This window comes from Canis lupus, chromosome X (genome assembly GCF_003254725.2).
Source record: "Canis lupus dingo isolate Sandy chromosome X, ASM325472v2, whole genome shotgun sequence".
Taxonomy (NCBI): domain Eukaryota; kingdom Metazoa; phylum Chordata; class Mammalia; order Carnivora; family Canidae; genus Canis; species Canis lupus.
The window spans coordinates 81,360,858-81,384,197 of NC_064281.1; the positions used below are offsets into that span (position 1 = coordinate 81,360,858).

General features: G+C 48.6%; 1 protein-coding gene and 1 long non-coding RNA gene across 2 annotated transcripts in view; one reads left to right on the forward strand and one right to left on the reverse strand.

Moving 5' to 3' along the window:
• The window catches only part of LOC118353707 (uncharacterized), a 43,487-nt gene extending 37,015 nt beyond the window's left edge, over positions 1–6,472 (reverse strand). The window contains exon 1 of the long non-coding RNA XR_004813040.2: positions 6,312–6,472. This is a non-coding gene — a long non-coding RNA (uncharacterized LOC118353707). The remainder of the gene's footprint in view (positions 1–6,311) is intronic.
• The window catches only part of FRMPD3 (FERM and PDZ domain containing 3), a 132,339-nt gene that overhangs the window by 21,298 nt on the left and 87,701 nt on the right, over positions 1–23,340 (forward strand). The window lies entirely within an intron of this gene.

Consider the following 23,340-nt stretch of genomic DNA (forward strand, 5'->3'; position numbering starts at 1 on the left):
TCTTGATTTTGACTCAGGTCCTGATCTCAGGGCCCTGGGATGGAACCCTGTGTTAGGCTCCGCACTCAACAGGGAGTCTGCATCTCCCTCTTCTTCTCCCTCTGTGACCTCTCTCGCTCTCTCTCAAAAAAATACATTAAATCTTATATTAAAAAAAGAATAAAAACTAAGGCAGCACACACTTAACATTTTACAGTTTCTGTGAGTCAGGAGTCTGAGTGCATCTTCACTATGTGGTTCTGGCTCAAGGCCACTCATGAGGTTGTGGTAAAGCTGTAATAACTGAAGACTCAGTTGGGGTTGAAAGATCTACCTCCAAACTCATTCATGTGGTTGCCAGCAGGCTTTGAGAGTTTCAGTTCCTTGCCATGTCATGTGGGCCTCTCCAGGAGGCTGCTTACAACATGGCAGCTTGCTTCCTCCGGTTTGATTGATCAGAGAGAGAGAGAGAGAGCAAGAGCATGACCAAGAGCAGGCCAGCTCAAGGCCGAAGCCACAGTCTTTTTATAACCTTATCTTGGAAGTGTTATGCCATCCCTTCTGCCATATTCTTTTCATTAGAAATGAGCCACTAGGTCTAGCTCCCACACAGAAAGAAGGTATACATAAGCATGTGACTATCAGGAGATTTGGGGGGCCGTTTTAGAGGCTACTGACAGCAGATGGAGAAGAGTTGATGGTAGCTGGCAAAAAGGCTCTAGTGAAGCGGAAATGTGGAATACCCTGGCTAATTGAGGGTCAGCACAAATAGCTACTGGACTTAGCTGTAGCCAAAGATTTGGGGTAACAAAAGGACAAAGGGAGGAGCCAGAAGGTAGGATGGATGGTAGCAGGGAGATGTTTGACCTTACCTGGAGTTGCTGGATGTCCTGGGCCTCTTCTGGGACCCTGGCCCACATTCCTGCAGAGGTATCAGCCTCCCCTGCAGCACCCCCCCTCACAATGGAGCTCAGCCCTATGGGCGTGGCCAGGGAGGGTGTGGAGTTGGGATGGTGCCAGGAAGCCAGTGGCAGCAGAAGCAAGGGAAGGGAATGCAGGTTCAGCAACTGCATTTGTTTGCAGTTGGGAAAGTTGTTAATTTTAGCTTCACACAAGGGGCTAAAGTGGGAGGTTTGTCGTTTCTGCTGAGCTAGCCCTTGGCCGCCTCCCACAGTCAGCTCCAAGCCACTGTTTTCAGGGTGGTATGCTTGGCTAATAGTAAAGAAGGGTTGCACCGGCCCAGAGGGGGGTGGCATAGGGGCCCCCAGGAGGCTGAGACCTTGGGGAGGGGGGCCCAGCCAGCTCCAGGCTAACAGCACAGTCTACACCGTGGCTGCCTGCTGGCACTTCCTCCTCCGTTTTATAGCCCTTGTCTTCCCATCCCTGCTCTACTACTTGCTCATTTTGTGACCCAGGGCAAGTCACTTTATTTCTCAACACCTCCATTTTCTCCTCCGCAAAATGGAGATAGATAGTACCCAGCCTACAGCGTGGTTATGAGGAAATGTGGGTCTGAGTAGGTAAAGCACCAATAAGTGGTAGCTGCTAGTACCTATTTACCCAGCTCTGACCCAGAGCCCCCAAACCAAATGAGGCTTGTGTCTCCCAGTGCAGGACCCAGCTTCCCAAACCAATCAAGAAACTTCCCTGAGAGTCAGTGTCTTCTATTGCTGAGGGCTTTACATGGATTTACATGCATTAGACACTCAAATGATCTCCAGTTGACATAAAAAACTGGGGCTCAGAGAAGTGAAGTGACTTGCTCAGGGGCACATAGCTAATAGTAAGTGGGAGAGTTGGGATAATAATCCTGATATGTCCTAGTCCCAAATCTGTTCTTTTTCTTTTTTTCTTTTTCTTTTTTTTTCTTTTTCTTTTTCTTTTTCTTTTCTCTCTTTTCTTTCTTCTTTCTTTCTTTCTTTCTTTCTTTCTTTCTTTTTTTCTTTCTTTCTTTCGAGAGATCACATGCTTGAACAGGCAGGTTCAAGCAGGTATAGGGAGAGGAGTGGAGAGGGCCGAGGGAGAGGGAGAGAGAGAATCCCAAGCAGGCTCCATGTCCAACGTGGAGCCCGATGCAGGTCTCAAACCCAAGACCCTAAGATCACGACCTGAGTCGAAATCAAGAGTCAGACTCTTAACTGACTGAGCCACCCAGGTGCCCCTGCCTTTGTCTATCCTACCCACAGCTGGTTGGCCCTGAGCATGATTTTAGGATGAGATGGAAGTAGACGGTAGACAGTGGGGCCAGAGGCTGGCAGTGAAGGTCCTGATCATACAACTCTTTGGAATCCCACAAACTTGACTTTGCAGTACAGTTTCTACTCCATGTCAACTCCATCTCCACATGGCTTAACCAGGAGTAGAGGTTCTGATGTGTTTAATGAACTTTCCCACCCTCACCCCAACATAGACACACATGTGCACACACACACGTGCACACGCACACATGCACCCACTTTTCCACCAAATGGCTAATTTCTATTTGATCACATTTCCGAAATCAAGAAACACTGAAGCAGGTGTGTGTGTGAGTGTTCAAGGACCTGTTCAAAACACAAAGCTCTAAGAACACAGTCGTCCTCCTCCCAGAGATGCAGATACCCTTTCCTAGTTACCAAGGGGAACCTCATTTCCTGCAGCAGGAGGTGAGGATCTGGGCTCGCCACAACTTGCCCTGGCTTCACAGCTTAGGGCAGACTCAGCAGCTCCTGTATCTCCAGGAGCTGCAGAGAGGGAAGAGCTTGAAACCCCTGGAGCTCCAGGGTAAGGAATTAGCAATGGAGAAGCTGGACGAGTGCAGTTTGCTCTGGAGACAGGGAGGTGAAGTGAGGGCTGTACAGATCTGAGAGGTCAGAAAGAGGATAAAAAGAAAAGGCACAAGGATTGAGAGAAAGGCTAAGGGAAAGAGAAGAAGAAATCAAGGAAGAGAGGAGTATAGGAGACACAAAAGAATGAAGCAAAGAGGAGGACAAATTCAGATGGCAAAGTGCAGCCAACGAGTGGCCTCCTACACTGTTGTACAGGAAGAAGGTAGGGGCCACAGTCTCCCTGGTAGTGGGTGTAGGAGGCTTGTCTGGAAGCTGCCTTTGCATTTTTCTTGGGCGCACTTGCAGAGGAGGGTGCAGGTGCTTGTTAGAGCTCACTGGGGAAGGGTGGTTCCTCGCCCCCCCTGCAGCCCTTGGCACTGCGGCCACCAATGAGCCACATCTATAAAGTGCCCACCGTGTGCCAGAGAAGATGACATCGAAGAAAATCCAACAGCAGGAAGGAAAGGGAAAAAAGCAAAAGGGGCCCGAAAGCTTGCAACAGGTTGGGGTGGCCTGAAGTGGGTAGGAAGGTGGGGTTCCGGAGGCTTCTTGCTCAGCAGCCTTAGGGAGACAGGTTGGCAAAAGGAAGGCCTGGTATGGGAGACTCCCAAAAGAGAATGGGTGTAGATTCCTTAATCTTATTTTAGGGGACTCTCAGGCCCATCTCCACTGGCAGCTGGACTAGCTCTGAATTTAGAGTAAGGACTCCAAATGTGTCTGAATATCTCTATGCATATCTGCGTGTATGTTCCCAGGGAAAGCAGTTTCTCTCCTGGTACAGACACATTGCATCCCTGTGGGTAACACACTTGCGGTGGTTGTGAGGGGCATTACACGCATTCTCTGTCTGCTGGCCTGTGGGCAGTGGGTCTTCCTTGGGCCCTCATCCCTCCGCTGACCTCCCTTTCAAGTACCTGCTCTGCTTCTTGGAAGAGGGGCCCCCCGGCTGGGACTGTGTGTTTGCTTTCTATGGTCCCTTTCTCCAACCTTAGCCTGAGCCGTTCTTTCCCCAACAACATCCAAAGGGGGGAAGCAATCATTGGTTCGAGAAGAATCTCCGAGCCAATGAAATGTCAGCTCAGTCACTGTTTCCAGAAGCCTCAAGGAGAATTATCCATAGATGGAGCAAAACCTCAGTTGACCAGAATATCTGGGGTTGCGCAGATAACAATGCAGTTTTCTAGCAGGTCAAGGGTTTTCATTTTGATGCACCATGGAAATTCTCTATAAAGTCTGAGGCCTCTTTCTTGCCTTAGGATGTAAGGCCCAGGGAAGTGAATTCTGTGTTTGATGACTAAGGACCTGACTTTCTAAATATCAGCCCCAATGTTTAGGATCACAGGAAGATGGTATAGTACAGCAGTCAGAACGCTAGATTCTAGAAATCAGAGGGCATGGGTTCCACTTTCCAGGTGAAAATGTGTACTGAAAGCAGACCACCCCCCTCCTCTTGGAATTACTTACTTGAATTAACCCCTCACACTGCTGAGTTCCATACCCTTTGCCTCTTCAAACAGTGAAGTGAAGGAAAAAAATGTTTATGAGCAATTGATGGCTCACAAGATTGGGCCTTTGTTGGCTAAAATTTTATCATTTGTCCCATTTCTTCACTAGAATGTTAACCCATGAGGGCATACCATGTCTGCCCCACCCCATTCAGACCCCTTAGCCTCCCCCCACCCCGCCCCAGTTTCATCATGAGCACCTAACTGAGGCTTAGTCATGTTCAACAACGTGCCAGGGTAGGAGCCTTCACCATTCCACCGCTGAGCCAGGCTGCAGGTTCAGATAGAATTCCTGCCTTGAGACTTCTGAACGAGCCCTGGGCCTGGTGTTTGGTGAGTGCTTCCTACGTGGCAGGTGCTGGTCCTGGCATCATTATTCTTTGGGGACCAAACCGGGGAAGACAGTAGGAATGGATGCAGGGTTTTCAATTCCACCATGACTGCTGGAGTCGTTATTCATAATCACAGCAAGTGGAATCTCAGAGCTGGAAGAGTCCTTCCAAATGAGGAAATGAAAGTCAGAGGCTCCTAAGTCAGGCAGGATGCCAGTGGAGGTTGGAGGAGAGGGTGGCAAGTTTAGACTTTGGAGCAGATAGGAGAAAGGGAGGTAGACGGAGCAAAAGTTGGAGTTTGTGGTCTGGGCTCATTCCCCACCCCCACCTCTTCCCCAGCTGCTTCACCTGGTTAGGCTGAGGGTTTGGGAAAGAGGAGGGACTGACCTCAGGGGTAGGAGTCCAGGCTTAGGTGACTTGGGGGACCTTGGGCCCCTGAGGGAGGAAAGCAAAGATGAGTGGGACACCATTGCTAGAGGGACAGCCAGAGGGCATCTAGCCAGGGACTGGGGCAAGAGGTGATAACAGTGGCATACTTAGCCTGCTCCCCAACTTGGCCCTAAGATACCCGAGGTATAGAAAGCTGGCTTCACCCTAGGGAATCACTTTGGAGCCCCGGGAAAGAAGAGCCAGATGAGTGCCCCAGGGCTGTTGGCATCCTGGCTCGGTGGTTCTGCAGACAGAGCTAAGCTTATGGTGTGTGTTGGGGGGACAGCACCTACTGCAGAGAGAACTGTGGGGAGAGAGGCCAGGCAACTGGCTCACCCAGGATAGGACTGTCATATAGAAATATTCCCATCTGGCTAGTTCTAGAGAAGCAAGTCTGGGTAATAATAAACTATGAATTTTATGCATGAGCTGAACATTGAAAAACTTCAGCCCCAAGCTCCCGGCTAGCATCTGAGCCAAATCCCACTCACATAGCATTTAATCAGCTTCCTGACAGATCCCAGTAAAAGGGAGATGAATTTACGAGATTGATTAGCTAATACCCAAGTGTTATGCTTACTCTGATCCAAGAGCACCAGGCTGGGGCCTCTAGACTTTTCTGCTACTCAGATTCCGTAGCTGCTTTCAGGGCAGGTGGGCCTAGGCCTGACCCCTGGGGAGGGCACTGAACTGAGCTGTTCCTGCTCTCAGGCTCTCTCCCCACCCAGCCTATGATCGGCTGCCCCTCAGCAACCTAGGATATATCTGGTCCTTGGGAAAGAGTTATTCTCCTCATTGCACCCCTCCTGCCCCCTATGACAGCCTTTGGCTACTTTATTGCCAACTCCACCGCATGCCGGGGATGTCTCTCCTGGTCTATACCAGTCCAGAGTGTGCCTGCTATCTCACCTTTTCTGGAAAGCCTTTCCGGACTATCAAAGCTCTTGCTGAGCTTTCCCTTCTTTCAACCCCAAACACCCAGTATTGTGTGAACCACCCATAATCACAGATCACAGTTAGAGCTAAACCAGAATTTAGCTAGTTCCATCCATCCCCACTTGTAAATGCTGGATTTATTTAACCACAAAAGTAATACATGCTCATTATGAGCAGTCAAAAATACAGAGAGTCTTAAAGAGAAAACGTATCTCCCTCTCAAGCCCATATGATCCAATCCACTCAGAAAACCAGTATTACCAGTGCCTCTGCACTGTCTCCCTGCTCACACAGACATATGCGCACAACTCCTTTCATGTTACCTGTAAGGAACTGAGGCCCAGAGAAGTAAGATGGTTTTTCTATTCGCCATAGCTGGTGAGTGGCTGAGCTGGGAGTAAGAACCCCAGTGTCCGGGCTCTGGGCTCCCTGGCCAGCGACATTGTGGTTAACTGCCTCCTAAGAGAGTCGTGTCTCCCCACAAATAGTACGCTTAACGGAGGATGAGAGAGAGAGAGAGAGAGAGAGAGAGAGAAGTTTCTTTCTCGCATTTCCCACAACACCTCACACAGTTTCAAGCATCTGGTCCAGGGTGTTTACTAGATGTTTGTCTCCTCGTTTTAAATCCTTTCTGAAACAAGACACAGTATAAATAAAGAAAAAGAAAATGTTTGACTCAGTGCCTGGTTGCGCTAGACTGCAAAGCCGAGTCATGCAATCATCCAAAAATTGATTGTTAAGATGGCTGGGGAAAAAAGCAGCCGAAATTCAAGTGATTACTGACCGTGTGAACATATCTGGAGACAGAGACAAATATGGAGACTGAGGAGCCCAAACGTTCAAGGCACAGGGCCGAGAACCTGATTTGGAGGTGTCGGAGCAGGGGGTGGGAAGGACAGTGGTGGAGGTAAGGACTAAGGCCCTTCGATACCCCACTTTCTTTGGCACCTGTCACACCCAGTGCCATCCTCCAAATGGCCCCGTTGGCTGTGGCAAAGTACTGAAAGATCCTTTCCTGTGTCAAGTCTCAAGAACCTACTTTAGGGTCTTTTTACTCCTTTTGTGGAGTCATTAATGGGATTCATACAGATTTATTTGACATGGTTATTTGTTGCTGATCAGGTCCGAGAGTAGAAAAGGCCAGGCTGGAATGGAGGCTCCCACCCAGAGGCATGTCTCCCTGCTCTGGGTAGCTTGGAAGGAGTTGGGAGTGGCCTCTCTGGCACCTCACCTGATCTGGAGGCAGAATCCTTTAGAAGATGATAAATACGCATTGAAATTTGGAGCTGAAGCAAATTTACAAGATCATCTAATAAGGTTATTAATATCTCACATTTATATAGCACTTCATAAGTTTATGAAGTGACAAGATGTGACTCATGCCTCTCATTTTACATATAGAAGCCTTTGTTTAGTTAAGAAGACTGACAACTGGGTAGTAGATTAATTGTCTTCATTGTGAGCATGGCATTGTGGATATATTGGAATGTTCTAATTTTTAGGAGATGAATGATGGAAGTATTTAAGGGTGAAGTGTCATTGATATTTGAAACTTTAAAATGATACAGCATTTAAAAAGATATAATTAGGGGCTGGAAAGGATGGGGAGTTGGTATTTAATGGGTACAGAGCTTCTGTTCGGGGTGATGAAAAAGTTGTGACGATGCACATTGGTGATGGGCATCAGTGAATATACTTAATGCCCCTGAATTGTGCACTGAAATTGTGCCCCTGAAATGGCCATTTTAATGGCCATTTTTTATGTTGTGGTATTTTACCACAATACAAATATATATAAAAATATACACACAAATATAGATAAAGCAAACATATACTAATAAATGTTGATTCTAGGTGATGAATATGAAGGTGATTATTGTATTGGTTTTGAGGCCACTTTTGCTGCTCTGTATATTTGAAAATATTAGTAATAGAGCATAGGGAATCAAAGAAACTCTTCATGTGAGCAGATGGGACCCGGACCCAAAGGGCATGTGGGAGATTGGAACACATGGTGGAGAGGAGGCAGCTGGACTGTTGCATGGTTGGCCAATAATGGTCAGTTGACAGGTAAGACATGAGAGCTGAGCCAGTTGTCCACTCTGAATGTTCCCTGGGGTGGGTCACAGGAAAGCTGTAACATGGAGGGTCCTTAGGTTGCAACATGAGACAGCTTACATTTAGGGGTGTCTCAAGAGCTCCAAGTTATTCAGAGGTTCACTGACCAGTTCCTACCCCACACCTCCTCTGGCCCCTGGCGATGGTCACGAGTCCTCCATGATTGAACGGAGCAGAGAAATAGAAGTTGCCAAAACTGTCATCAGTTCATGTGAGTTGGCTTTGTGCCACCCAGCTGCACTCTTGAAATCTCATCAAATTGTACATCCTCTAAGTGAGGGTCAGAAGGACTCTCTGAAAGACGGCCCACAGGGGCCTGGTGGTGCAAGGGTGGCTGAGAGGCATAATCAACAGGAAGGATCTCATGATTTGATCACCTGGCCCCTACCAACATATGTTCTGTTCCTCATTTGAGCTTTTGCTGATGAGAGGGAAGGGGAGGTCCTGGCTCACTTCCGGGGCCCTCCAGATGTTCTTGCCTGGATCACAAAGATGCCATCAAGATCACTGCTGGCAGGGCCAAGGGTCAGTTCAGAAGTCTGCAGAGCCATTAGGGTGAGAACTGCTCCCTGCCTCTCCCCCCCAAAAAACAATGTGATGAGCTTTCATTTGTGGGGGTCACTTTGTCCCTGCTGTTGTCTTGCTGGACCTGCCCTGCTTCAGCCCCACCAGGGCCTCATCCCTCCTCAACAGACAGAACAGCTTTGACTGACCCTGCACACGAAGGAAAGGAACAGGGACTTCATTTGCATTTTCCTTTGGCCAGCATTTGCCTGGTGTCTACATTAATTACCATAAAGGATAAATGCCACCAAGAGGATGGAACAAGCCAGGGAGAGTGGGAGCAAGCGGGGGGGGGAGAGGGAGACAGAGATAGAGAGAGAGAGAGAGAGAGAACGAGAGAGAATGAGTACCTGAGCAAGTAGGGAGGCCTAAGAGAGGGTGGAGGAAGCCAGCTGGTCTGGAAGAGAACAGGCCAGAATGAATACTTGGTGACCTCTCTCTTCATATCCTGAGTCCCCTGGACTTCAGCCTTTGGAAAATTGTATCTCCTTCCGTGTCACATTTGATAGCCATATTCCAAAATAATGGAGTGTGGAACTAAAAGAAACAAGGCCGGGAGCAAGGCCTAGGCTGTGTGGTTAGAACAAATGAATGCAATGCAGGTGGGAGATGGGACCAATGAAGACAGAGTAGGGGGTTTGCGATTCTTAGTTCGGTGTCTTTTCGAATCAGACGCCGCAGGAAACCCAGACCCGGCAAAGGGGAAGGGACTTACCCAAGGCCACCCAGTTAATTAGTCCAGGTGGGGCCCCTGAGTCCTAAAACCAGTCCTTCTTCATTTAGATCATAACACCATGTGTCGCCAAGCAGAAACCCCATAAGCTGAGCGTTCTCTTTCTCTCAAGCCTCTTGGCAAGGTGGCACAGACAGAAACCCAGTCTCAGAAAAGGCCTGCCCCCCCCTTCCTGTCCTTCCTGGCAAGGTGGCTGTGCTCTGGAGGCATGCCAAGCTCCAGTGGGTCCTCACTCTGTCTCTGGCCTGCTCCCCCTCCCTCTCCTTTGTCAGCCGAGGCTTTACTGGAAAGGCCACTCAGAAATGAAGTTAATGTCAGCGAAGTGCTTGTTAGTAGGTAGCCGCTGGCAGGCTATGGGCTGGGCCATCCCCCTGGTCTCCATCTGGAGCTCGTGACCCGGCCTAACTCTTCTTACCTGAGACGCTGAGCACAGGGCTCACCAGAGGATGCCCTGGGGCCCCTAGTTTTTTCCACCCCAGGTTTCAGAGCGGCATAGCCCTTTGTCGCATTAACAAAGAGGCAGAGCCAGGGAGCAAACCTGGGGGGCAGAAGTAGGACAGTAGTCACAGAACCTCAGACAGGAAGGAACCTTGATCCACCCCCAACATACAGATAGGGAAACTGAGGATCACCATCCCCACTAATACAGCTCAGTTTCCACCTGAGAGCAGAGCACAAGGGAACAGGCCCCCCCAAAGAGTTTGCTTGCATAGGAGCACTGACACTATTGGAGAGGGTAGTTAAGTGGGAGGTTAAAGTGGGGGGCTTCAGGGGCAGGGAATCCAAGGGACGGGGTTGGGGAGGTAAAAAAAAAAAAGTGAACATTCTTTTCACGCCAGAATAAAACATAAGAGAAACAAAAAGGTGCCAAGTCCTTGTTGGGCAGAAGGACCTGGAAAATAACTCCCTTGGGAAGGAAAAGGTATCTCCACCCCAGTGTCACCAGTGTGGCTTCCTGCTGGTCTGGTGCCCCATCCTGGATTTACTATTGTCCCTGTCCAGAGACCTTTCTTTACTAAACAGATGAGGACAGGATGTGGGCAAGGCTTTCAGCAGCCCAGTCTCCCTGAACTTCAGCATGAAGGAGGAGATTATTTGCTGCAGTAAGGGCTACCATGTATAGTTTTGCAGGTTGTGAACTGCATAAAGGTGCTTAGTCAAGGAGCTAAGTAGGGGCAGAGCTCTGCTCCCCAAACCCTAGTGCAGGGCCAAATCCACTTGGATGAAGGGGTGCATTTTTTTCATCTGCCAAAACCATCCTGTTACTGGGGCTGCATTCCCCCAGAGGGAGGAGCTTTCTCTAAGCTTTTTACACAAGGCACTGAATAGACTACTTGTGGCTCTGGCTGCCATCAGCCATGGGCCCTGGTGCTCCATGGTGACCCATCCCAGGCTCCTAAGCTTCCCTGCTATGGCCCATTCCCTCCTTGTGTACCTCCTAGTCCTAGGCCTTTCATTCTTGCCAGCCACCTTCTGAGTACGAGGGCAGGGAATCCAGCAAGGTAGGTGTCTTGGAGCCTGGGGCCCACCTCATGAAGACTGGCAGATTTCTGAGCTTTCTCAGCGCTGCATTTTCCTGCCTCTGGGCCCTGCCCACCTGTTTGGCTCAGCCACCACATCTTGGATGCCTGCTCCCTTCCCAGTAGTCTGGTGCCAACTGTTTGTCTGATCGTGACTCTGGCTGCTGTGTCCCCTGTTTCTTTGCCCTGCCCTCCCAGCTACCCCTCTGTAGTCAGCTGTCAAAGCCAGAACACATCCCCTAGGCCAGTAGGGCTCTGATGTGGGGGCGGAGTGGGGGGGTACAGCTGACTCGTCCAGAGCCAGCAGCTTGTTCTAGCTCCTTGCCTGCCAGTCTGGATGGAGGCCTCCTGTTTGGTGCTTTTCACTGCAAAGGAACGTACATGTGGGGTAGGCGAGGCAGGGTAGGCAGGGAGGAAGACAGTGGCCAGGGGCTCTGGGTTGGAGAGTTTTGTCATGTCCACATCATGACATAGTGCCATGTCAGGACCCCACCAGACTCCCAGCCCATTCTCCTTGGGCTGCAGGGGAGGGGCTGTGGCAGGGCCAGGAACAGGCTGTAGAAACCTTCTGGGCATGAGGGGGAGGATGGGAAGGTTGGTCCTTGGGATCCGAGTCGCTCCTTCTAGCTATGCCTAAAGTGTAGTAGTCCTGGACCACCACACAGGCCCAAGGCTTCCAAATGAACTCACAGGGCCCTCCCAGAGTCTGATGGATGATGGTGCCAGATGGGCCTGAAACGAACCACCCAACAGAGTGCTGCTGGAGAAGAAGAGATCCTGGGGTTGGGACAGCATGGGGCCAGCCAGAGAGGCGGAAACAGGGAAGGAGCCAGGTTCCCAAAGCCTTTCCACTTTGACGGAGATGCCAGCATCTTCTCCGCTTAGCCCCCTTCGAGTGAGGACTAGCAAAAGCTCTTGAATCGAGAAGAATGTGAATGGGAACATCTAAGCGGTTTCCCTCTCTGCCTCCTCTCCAAATCCCAGAGCTGGAAGGAGCCAGACAGTGGAAGGAGGGGCAGGGAAAGAAAGCATCAATCTCCCGCCTGCATGGTCATGGCATCGCTGGCTCCATCTGGTTTCCCTGGCGGGGGAGAGCCCAGTGTGGGTCCTGGCCAGGAAGAGTAGGGGGATTGAGACACACGAGGCAGTGGCAGTTCTGGGTCTTAGAGCCAGGACCAGGGCTGGGGCAGAAGGCTGGGATGCCCCTCCAGGGGCAAGCCAGGGCAAGTCCAGCTCTGAATGGATACTGTACAGGAGCCAAGCTTTGTAGAGTCCAACAGCATTTCATCTGCTGCCTCTCAGGGAATAGAAACCGCTGGTTTCCCAGGGCCTGCTTCCCCACCACCACCCTGCCCTCCACCTCTGGAACTTCTCAGTTCAGGCCACTCCCCAGAGGTGGGTGCAAATCCCCGATGACTGATATTGTCAACTAATTGCCAAGGCCAAAGATCTGGTCATGTCAAGATGTGAGGGTTATAAAGAGGAGGGAACCCCAGATCCATTAGCTCACAGTCAGAAATGTCTGTTTCCTGGTTCTTTGAACTCTCCTGGAAACAAGCACATGGCCCCAGAGAATGTTCCAATTTAGTCACACCAGTGGGCTAAGCCAACCGAGTAATTTGGTGAGAGGGATGGAAAGGGGAAGGTGCCCCATGATGGATGGAAGAACTTCTCATGCAGTGTAGCTTGTGTTCCTCTGCTGGTGAGGTCATTCATTCTCAGGCATCTGGCCAAGGACCTGGTGGATCTTTGCAGAGGCCTCATAGCAGGAACATATAAATTGGGATTTTCTTGGGGGTGGAGGCCAATGGGAAGATGGGAAGTGCAGGAGAGAAGGTTGAGACAGTGAACAGAGTTCCCAAACAAACATCTACCAGCTCTGGAGAAAGTTCCTGAACCAAATTAAATGTCCAGTCCTGCTCAGATATAATGGCTGTTTAACTTTTGTTCAGTATGTTACCAAATATACGCAGCTTCGTTCTAGATTTAATTTATTTGCTAGGTCTTAAAAAGGACCCTAGTTCTGTGCCCAGTAAGGAAAGAATCTGAGGTCCACAAAGGAAGAGGTTCAGCAAATGAACATGTCTATTCTGACTTAGAGACATGCAGTCTGCTCAACTCAAGCTCCTACCTACCTGGGGGAGCCATGGCCACTGCCAACAGGTATAGCCTCTGGGACCTCAGGCTCTTTGAAGCTCTTGTCCTCATCTCAAGCTCTTGTCCCAGTGTAGAGGGCAGGGCTACTGAGAAAAGAGGACAATTCTTGAATCTATCCTGCTTAATGGTTTTCCCCCTGAAGAGCACGCATTTGTCGCATTTAGGAGGTATGACAGGATGATCCATCCCTCAGGCCAGGGCCTATAAAAACCAGGGAATTGGCACCTACAATCTGCCATTCTCTCCCTCTGCCTTCTCTAGCTTTCAGCTACCACTGAAATGCTGACTCCTGCCTTGTCCATGATGGAGCAAGCTTTTAACAGGGTAGCATTGCCTGTAAAGCTTACTTCATTCAGAGCCACATAATACTGGAGGGGTAAATAGCTAGAAGGGCCAGTGGTAAGGAGGAAGTAAGGAGGAAGACACCAGTAGCCTGGCTGGGTGTGAGAAGAGCCCCGTGAGGCTGGGCTATCCCTGGGTGCCATCTCCAGTCACACCCAAAGAATGTTCCAGATATTTCTCAGGTGTGGATCTCCAATAAGCAGCTTCATGGGTAGTCATCCACCCACATGGTGTGCTTTGAGAACCTCCACAGGTCCCTCCCAACCACAAAATACATTCTCCATGCTTTGACATCATCCCCGAAGAAAATTATTATTACCATGTGTCAGGTCACCCTCCGAAGACCTTCATTAAAATGGACATTTTTTTTTTTCCCGAGAAAAGTTTTCCTATAGTTCGTTGGCTTCTGCCTGTCAAAAGCAGGTTCACAAATAAATGGGATCCAGGGCAAATATTGCCAGATGGGAATGAGAGAGAAGATATGTTCACATCAAGGTGGAGCATAATGAGCCAGCTGGGTCAGGAGTTCTAATGGCTCAGCCAAGAAGGAAGGACTGGATGGCCCAGGAAAAAATCTGATGACTGGCACCAGCTATCCCTGTAATCCAGGTGTCCATGTGTTCTCCCCTGCCCTGCAGGAGATAAAATTCCTTCAAAATCCATACCCTTCCAGATCTTTGCATTCCCAGGGGAGGCCTGCCTTCTCGTCCCCTACCCTAGGCTACAAGCACCTGGTTCTCCTGAAAGAACTCCATCCACGCCAGTGGTTCGACCCCTCGGATGCTCATTCAGAATCACTTGGGGAGCCTTTAGAAGTTTCATTGCCAGAATCTCCAGGGTAGGATGGGGGGCAAGGGTATCCCAGGGCTTTCTGGGTGATTCTAATCTACAGCCAGAATTAAGAAGTGTGGGTTTGGATGTTCCACTCATCACACCTTTTCATGCCAACCGAAATATGGAGCTCGGCCCTCTTCCTTAATCCCATACAAATAACCATTCTCCCAAGGAATCTGGTGTAGAAGGCTTTTGGGGAGACAGAGCAGGCTCACAGCAGCACAGACAACTTAAAATGTGAAGTCCAGAATCCCGGACTCTCTGGGTCCCTGGTAATTTTCGCAGTCAGGCTCTTACCTCCTATCATGTCATCCTCTCTACCCTCCATTCATTCCTCTCCTCATCGTTCTCCCACAACCCAAAGTTCTGCTCATTTCCACCACCCAGCATTTACATTGTCTCCTCTGTTGCCTTGGCACCTGCCTACCCATGCTGTTAAGGCAAGCTGCTTATCAGAATCTTCCCCTCAAGACAGTTTCAGGTCTCTCCTTCCAGGAGACTCTCGTGCTAGCCTGTGAGCCGATTGAAACTTCACCCCAGATCCACATGGTTCTGACAAGGACCCTGGATGGCCACATCATTCGAGATCCACTGGCTCGGAGAACCATCACAGACTCAAGCTCTGCTATTCCATCCAAAGAAGCAGAGCCCACACCTTGCAGGGGAGGCCCAAAGTTGGCAAAGCACTTGAAGAATGACTGTGTATCCACTTGAGGGAGTCTTTGTGTACTTGTGGGTGTCTAGCCCTTATGGCTAATATTCCAATTTGGCCTGTTCACAGACTCCCAGGACTTTCCCAAGTTTGGGGAAAAACATCCCTGTTGCAGGACCTAAAGGAATCTATACTGTGGCTACAAAATGACTTTGAGATGAAAACTGTGACATTTTACTCAGTGGTATTTCCTGGGCATCATCACATGCCAGCCACTGGGCTAGGTGCTTTGGATTTGGTGATGACCTAAACCTGCTGCGTGCTGGATCATTATAGTATAGTGTAGTGAGTCCCCAGTACTCTTTTTTTTTTTTTTTTTTGAGTTCCTCTTTTCGGACTGAAAGGCACTATTTCGAAAGCAAACAAACCAAACGCTAAGCTCCAAGTCAGGAGTTCCTAGGCACTGGAAATTCTCTTCAGCAAACAGGTGGGTTTCTGTATACGGGCCTGAGTACATTATTTCCTTTTTATGTGTGTGACATGGTAGTTAGTGTTTCAAAGGCACTTGGTGTGTATGTAAGCCTTTTATAGTCCTGTCTGTGATTCTTGGCCTGGACTGTTAGGACCCCTTGACTCCTGAAACTTTGCCTCCCAGAGCTCTGTCAAGTTTTCGGACATGGGATCACTAGCTAGCTGGCTAACAGCTGTCAGTGCCTATGGCTGACAGCGGGCTTGTGGCTTCATATACATCACTTCATTCTGTCCTCATGACGGGGAAGTAACTAGAATTATCGTCCTTAGTTTACAACTGGCAAGATGACTCACCTACTACTCAGTGGCAGAGCCAGGATTCAAATCTGGGACTGCTGGACTGCAAAGCCTTTCAAAACTCACCACCTCCTGGCGTGAGCCGCCAAAGCAGGGCTGAGGAAATGCAAGCTCCCTCATCATCAATAAGCACATCAGCATCGTGGTCATTGTCATCCTGTCATCCTATCAGTGATTGTTTGCCAAACACCTTCTTGGGGCCAAGTGCTGCTTTCAATAATAATAAACAGAAATAATATTAACAGCAGGCAACAGTTACTGAATTCTTATCATGTGCTAGGCACTGTCCTAATCATCTTATCAGGATCACCCTAACCATTCCTCCCCCTACTGCTGTGAGATAGGTCCTATTCATAGCCCTGTTCTAGAGAAGAGAAAACCGAGGTTCAGACAGCCTCCTCTACCTGTGACCTCACAGCCAGTGTATAACAGAGCTGGGGTGTGGCCTCCGTCTGACTCCAGAACCTGAGCTCCCATGTCAGTGGATGCCTGCCTTTCCCTTAATTTCCAGTTTGGCAGCACTGCCCACCACTGGCTTCTAATAACAGGAGAGCTCTCCCAGACCCATCTGCCAGCTGGGATAGGGCATGGAGTAGTGGACTACTGTGGGCATGAGCAGATGCCCTCCTACATGAGCTGACAACCCGGACCCTCTCCCTCAGGATGCCATGAGCATGAGAAATGTGCCCAAAGAGGGCCTTCCCAGCCAAGCACTTTGCATAGCAGAACTTTGGGAAAATATGCAACTGAGACCCCGTATAGACAGAGACCAGGTAAACCAGGTGACTCTTCCCTTCATGTCTTTTCCTTCTCCTTCTCGAGGGACCAGTTTTATAGAGTGTATATTTTCTTCTCACTGTATCCCTGGCCTCAGCTAACCCCTGAGTCCCTTACCTCCTGTCTCCTCTCAGTGCTATTTCTTCATCATGTCCTTCCATTCCCCTTTCAAAAATACCCATTCCTTTCTGCTCCAAATCTCCTCGCTTTTCCCTGCTTTCATTTCAGCTCAAGCTACATTAAGGTTGTAAAGCATTTTGGGAAAGAATGGGCATGGCACCACGGTAAATAGAGTTTTATGGTGTTTTGCTATCATTGAGCTGGGAGCCTGAAAACCAATGGCAATTCATAGTCCCAGCCTACCTTCATCTCTGCAGGGATATTAACTAGCTCTAGATGAGGTCCATGGGCCATGACCCCAAATACCTACTTCTCAAACGATGTAAAGTCACTCCAGGTGGAGGAGTATTCACTTGAGTACCACTTCCCAAATTGGCTTCCATAGTACCCTGAGTGCAAGGGATTAATAGGTACCATGGGGAGAAAAAAAAAAGGTTTCTGAGTACAAACAAGTTAGACAAATGCTGGGTTGGATAAGCTAAAGTTACTACAGGGCTTCACAGAGCCCTTCACATACTAATGAGAATCATGAATCCACAAGAGGACTTTTAGAACCTTGCCACCCAAAGTGTGTGTCCTGGGGATTGGCAGCATAGGTATCACCCAGGGAGCTGACTGGAAATGTTGACTCTCTGACCTCAACCCCAGACTTTCTGCATCTCGAACCGGCATTGTAATAGCATTCTCTGGTCATATGTATGCACATTACATTTTGAGAAATACTCATTCAGAGTACCCTCCATCTTTCAAACTCTTGTCCGTAGAACACCTTTATGGGGACTCTTCTATGACTTGTGTTCTCTGTGACATACTTTCAGGGGAGAGGCCAAGGCTAGAGAGGCCTTCATAGGAATTTCTCACTGCCTAGAGACTCCGTTGAAAGACATCAGCCAAAACAATATTTTGAAATTGCAGAGGTGGGGCTATCCCTTATGTGGTACCTGCAGACATGCTTTACAGAAGCTTCAAGTCTTCTGAGTCATGTGCTCCTAGAAAGTCTTCCCATGCACCTCGATTAACTCCTTTCCTGGCACATTTCCAAGCAGTGCCACAGCTGTGCTGCTTTTTCTAGTCTCTGGGCCGGATCAACCTGTTTGTTTCTAAAACCTGACAGCTTCTCTCGAGTACTACCGAAACTCTAAAGAATGCCGCATGCCGGTCCCCTGCTATAGAGCATTAGAAAGACAATTTTATAAAAGCTGGGCAACTTTTCAGTCTGGTATGTTCTGTGCAGCTAAGCTGTCGCTGTTTTTCTTTTAGGCATTTAAGCTGTTGTGCCAAACATTACAATAACACTAGCTATTTTGTATTCAGATCTTGTGACTCATTTGGGGGCATTGTTAATATTTTATAGGAAACTTCTCAATTTTTCCATTCACATTTGTGATTTTCAAGTGTGTTGCTACATTGCATTTATAAATGTGATTTTTATTAAGTCTCAGGGCTCTAGTTTTTTTCTCCTCAGAGAAACATGTCTCCAATTTTATGTGAAAAGTTAAATGGAAAATAGGCTTTGATATGTGAAATTTTGATTTTTGAGACATTTGTCCAGGAGGCAACCATCCTGTAGAGTAAGGGGCTGCCATGCCCAGGCTCTAGTTAGGACATAGGCAAACCTCTCAGCAAGTCTTCTTGGCTCTTGTCATCTGGCATCTTCTCAGTGGCCACTTTGCGAGACTGGCCAGGATCGTCTGCTCAGAGTTCAGGAAGAGGAGGTGATATGAGCAGTAGGGTGGCACATGGGGACGTGTGGAAGTGGTCCTTCAGGCTGGAGGACCTGAGGTTTTCTGCTCTGGGTTTGGTACCATCACATTGACCTCCCCTGCACTCCCACCAGGACAGAAGCATCAGAGGGAAAAGGGAATGGACTACGGGCATACCTTCTCATGCTGGTTCAGAAGATCCAAGGCTTCATTTGAAAGTCTCATCTGCTCAGTGATGTCGGGAACACTACTGTTCCGAGCCCCATCAGTTTAGAGCTAAAGGCAAACCCACCCGGGGAAAGGTTGCCTATTGATGCCAACAATCATCTCAGCCTTTCTCATGTGACAAATGCTCATTCATAATGTGAAAAATATAGGACACTCCCCATGATAGTGATTCTACTGGAATTTTTTCCCCGCTCTAATGACAGATCTACAACTGATACATTCAAGAATTTTCCTTACAAGGAATCCGTAGGCTTTTTAGGGGACCTGAGACATCCAGATTGTTCTCTAAACTTGATACCTGGGTATGAATGAATAACAGTAGCTTCCATTTTGGGGGTGTTTACTATGTGCCAGGCACTGGGCCCAGCATCTTACATGCATGATATCATTGAACCCTTGGCATACCTTACCATCATAAAAATGAGGCAGTTCAGGCTCTGAGAGGTAGGTGACTTTACCCAAGGAAGTAATGGCAAACCCATGAGGCAAGCCCAGATCTGGGCAGCTCCCAAGCCATGCTCCTTATTCCTCAGGCTGGGGGACTGGTTTTGATGGCAGAGAGCATCAGGAAGGCTCTGAATTCTGAGGGGCCAAATGGGCTCCTGGGGAAAGCAAAAGGACTAGGGGATGGAGGAGTAGCACACACGTGCATTTGCCTCATAATTGTGCCTAGAGTTAGGCCTGTGAGCTAGCCAAGGTCAAGGTGGCCCTTTATGAACCACCTAGTGTGCTAATGATAGAGCCCACTCCTGAATCCACCTCTACACACAGAGCCGTTCATATGCATCGTCACAGACAAACTTCCAGTAACACCGGCCTCCTTCACGGTCCTTGGTCACTCCAGACACACTCTGTCCCTGGACCTTGCACATGCTCTTCCTTGTGCCTGACAGATGCTCCCCCCACCCCCGCCATAGCTATAGAGCTCACTCCTTACCTTCCTTGAAGTCTTTGCTCAGCTGAGGAGCATTGAGGACTTCCCTGATCACCCTATTTCGAATTGCAACCCCCTCATCCAGAAACCTGTATCCCCTTCCTTGCTTCATTTTTCTCCCAAACACTTACCATTCCCTAAAATATCATCCATTTCACCCATTTATCTGTTAATTCCCACTGGAATGCAAGCTCTGCGAGAACAGGGATTTTTATCTGCCTTGTTCACTGCAATATCCCTGGTGTCTAGGACACTGTCCGGCATGTAGTAGGAGCTCAGTAAGTATCTGTTGAATGAATGACCAAATACACACATGGCTCCCCACCCGTGTCATAGCTGCAGAGACACACAGGCTCTTTGAGATAAAACAGGAGGTGAACATGTAAGAGAATAAGTGCCTTCGTAGGTGAGAGAACATGGGGAGCACTCCATGCACAAAATGCCCATGGTCCTCAAATCTGGCTAAAGTCAAGGAACATATTGTGGACCTTTCTTGACAGCAGTTTTACTCTTTGTATCCTTTGGTTGAGAAACACAGAATGACCACAAACTAACATAAATGTATGATATTTTAACATGAATTTCATTAATCATTATGACATCTGCCTAATGTTTGGAAAATAGTGATAGGTACACAAGTGGGATGTTTTAAGGTAGTGCTTAAATGCCTGGTCCCTGGCATCTGTCAGCCACGGTTCGATTTCTGGTGTAGCCACCTACTACCTGTGTGATATTGAGCAAGATGCCTAAACCTTTGTCTTAGTGTCCTTGTCTGCAAAACACTAATGATAATACCAAGTTCGTAGGGTTGTTACAAAGACTCAATAAGATCTTCCATGGCAAGCTCATGTAAAATGTCTGCCATATAGTAAATGCTCCTCAAATGGGAGTTGTCATCGTCATCATCATCATCATCAGCAGCAGCAGCTATTGATTGACATATCCACAGGTGATGCTTCCAAGTGTATGGATGTGCATCCCTCTTGCAGGACTCTGCAGTCTCCAGGGTCCTGGGCCCACAGTTCTGGGAACTAGAGCAGTAGACACTAAGTGGTTGTGGCAGTCAAGGAAGAAGGGTTGGCCACTCAGTGAATAGGGGCATGGGCATGGTAAGAGTGGGAAGGTAAGTAGATGAGAGAGAGTAGCTCCAGGCACCACCTGAGAATAGTGGCTGAGTGTATATGTTCAGAGAGGAGGCCAGACGGCTACACAGGGAGCTTTCCAACACTTCTGAAATCACTTTGCTAGAGATGGGTCAGGAGGATGGACAAAGGTGGTTACTACCAAATAGCCCTGGTTTAAGTTGAGAGTGTTTTATCACCTCTGAGTGTTAGCTCTTGGAGAGTGACGAAGCTGCTTTCATCATTGCCCTGTCTGGCCTTGCATTCAGAGAATTCTGAGTTCCAGATGTTAGCCCACCAGTGTCAGGTTGGTCCGGGTGACCTGGGCAGTTTCTCTGTGATATTTCCCTGCTTGTGTGCTACCCCACAAAATTGGGGCTCCAGAAAGCTGTTTTCAGGACAATCTGTGGGGCTGTAGCATGGAGGGCGATCAACCTGTGGATAGCTGCACTGGGAGCAGCAGTGGGTAGCCAGTGGGCAGGAGTACTCTCCTCCATGGCACTTCATTACTGTCCCCTACACAGCTGGAAGCCCAGGTTAGATTAATCAGGGGGTTCAGGGAGTCTGAGTTTGATCTTCAGAGATCAAACAAGAAGGAGGTCAGGGATGGAGCTAAACATGGTGGGTGGGGGTGAGGAGGAGTGGCCACCCCCTGAGGCTAAACATGATTAGACAGGAACTAGTCCACCCATGGGGAGAGCATGCAAGCTGTGCCCATAGACTGATTGATTTGATGAGAGTTGAGTACGGTCTGTGATTTTTTGCTCAAAATGGGCAATAGAGCCAATTAAACCTTCCCAAGGAAGAAGAAGGAACCCCAGCTTTTGGTTTTATTTTAGAAAGCTGATCTTTCTGGAAAATGTGCCACAAGGAGGCTTCTTCGTGAATTTCATGTGGAAAGCTTAAACTCTGGTGCGAGTCAAGAATTTTTGTCCTCACACCAAGGGTCTTAAAAGAGAGAGCTCTGTCAGTCTGGTGTGAACTGGCTGGGGCCCCTTTCCCATTTCTCTGGAAGCCTTGACTTCATCTTGTCATCATGCAAGTGGACCATTTGTACCTGTCCAGCCCCTTTCTGGGCCTGATGGGGAGTTTGCTCTGGGGCGTCATTTGCATAGACAAATGCAAACTGGCATCTGTCAGCTTAACACCTCAAGCCAAGGAGCTGGAGTGGCGATGGGCAACCTTCTGGGCAAATACCTTGGATATTGGATTCAAAAATGACAGTTTCAAATTGGGGCTAATTTGCATAGGCTTATCAGGTTAATTACTACAATGTCTCCAGGAACTTGAAAATCCTTGAATTCTTATGCAACCAGAATGCTCAAAGTCTGTTGCTATGAAACTTGGAGTGTAAATTACCATGAATACCATTAATCTGTTCACTAGGAGGTTAATTTGCAATTTGTTGGCAAATCACATGTGGGTCTTATAGCAAGAATGTGGGTGGTGTTTTGGTGCTAATTCGTGGCCCCGCCTATGTCACTGGATGTGTGTGTGTGTGTGCACACACATGTGGCATTGGGATAGGCACTCTATGGGAGCTCACATCCTAGACTTTCTCACTGCTTGCTAGGTCTCGTCGGGCTCTCCTGGCACATCCTGGCTCCTAGAGCATGTGTTCTCCGGGTTGGACGGCTGTTGTGCCAAGCAGTCTTTGACCCAGTGCCAGCTTACACGACATTAGCTCCTTCTGAGACGGGATCGCAAAGGTGTCCATTAATACTTCAGAATCATCTGGCTTTTCTGAAAGATGCTTTTTCCCATTAATGGCTCTCAAGTTGCTTTTGTGCACCAGCAGGTTATTCCTGGCAAAGGAACTCAGATCATCTAGAGAAACCAGGGCAGGGATGTTGCATGGGGATAGGAGATGGCGACAGGGACCACCCTGGGTGGGGGTGGAGAGAGAAGACTGCTGAGCAGAGCCAGAAGGCTTCTATGGCTGCCCTAGGTTATTGTTAATGGAGGGTGGCAGGGTGGGTGACACAAATCTCACCCCAGCTACCCTCACCTGCTCACCCACAAAAGACCAGTACTTACAATGAAGTGAGAAAAAATCCCCTCCTGACTTAGGGGACAGGCCGTGGGGCAGGACTGATGGGGTATTGGAACTCCTCTCACCTGGAAATAGCTCCCTGGCTAGCCTCCCAGGGCTGGCAATCCCCTTTAGATGGAGACATCAGGGATTCAAATATGTTGTCTGGGAATGAGGAGAGCAGAGCCTGAAGAGAATGGGGACATAAACTATCTCAGTTTGGGTGCTCAGGAGGGATCCCCCAGGAAGTGCCCAGTGCTTTGGGGACACCCTCAACAGCCTGGGGATGGAAGCATGTGAGTCCATCACAGTGAGGGGCAGTTCAAGGAAGAAGAGCATGCTGGAAAGTTGGAGAAGGCTCAAAAAAAAAAAAAAAAAAAAAAAAAAAAACAAAAACAAAAAACAAAAAACCAAGTCCAGGGCACCTGTGTGGCTCAGTCAGCAAAACGTCTGCCTCCAGCTCAGGTCATGATCCCGGGGTCCTGGGATTGAGTCCTGCATTGGGTTCCCTGCTTCTCACAGAATCTGCTTCTCCCTCTCCTTCTGCTGCTCCCCCTGCTTGTGCTCGCTCTCTCTCATAAATAAATAAATAAATAAATAAATAAATAAATAAATAAATAAATAAATAAAATCTTCAAAAACAGCACATCCATCTACCCTACAGATGAGCCTTAGACTAATCCTAGGAG